Below are 525 nucleotides of genomic sequence, written 5' to 3'. Positions count from 1 at the left end.
CGGCCCTGGGCGCGGGTCCCGCGCAAGCGTCGCGCCCCGCTATATTATCTGGCCCAGGGGCGGCCGCGTTTTCGGGAACGAGGCGTCCGGCCGGCGGGAAAAGGCGCGTTGGTGCGGGACGCGGGGCCTCACCTCGTGCAGAGACCCCGTTCTGGGGACGGTGAGCGAGGGTCGGGCCCAGGCCGGGGAGACGCTGGCGTCCGGCCCCCGACGGAGAGACGCCTGCGGCGGCCCCGCGCCTGCTGCGGGAACGGGGCGCCCGGGGCCGCGCGTGTCACCCCCGTGGGGACGCTTAGAGGTGGGGACCCGGTGGGGACACACTCGGGGTGACGCCCCTCCCCGTGCCACTGGGGCAGCGGCAGCAGCGCACAGCCGCCCCCAGACCGGGGGCCGAGCAGCTCCCCGGCTTTGTGCTGGACATCCGCCCCCCAAGGGGAGCCGGCCTCTTCACCCCACGTGCACCTGGAGGCCGCGGCCTCGGCCTCAGCCCCCCACAGGGCGTCTGTGGGAAGGGGGAGACCAGCC

The sequence above is a fragment of the Condylura cristata genome, unplaced genomic scaffold (assembly GCF_000260355.1).
Source record: "Condylura cristata isolate star-nosed mole 26May11 unplaced genomic scaffold, ConCri1.0 scaffold00009, whole genome shotgun sequence".
NCBI classification, from domain to species: Eukaryota; Metazoa; Chordata; class Mammalia; order Eulipotyphla; family Talpidae; genus Condylura; species Condylura cristata.
Note: the sequence above shows the minus strand (reverse complement) of the source record.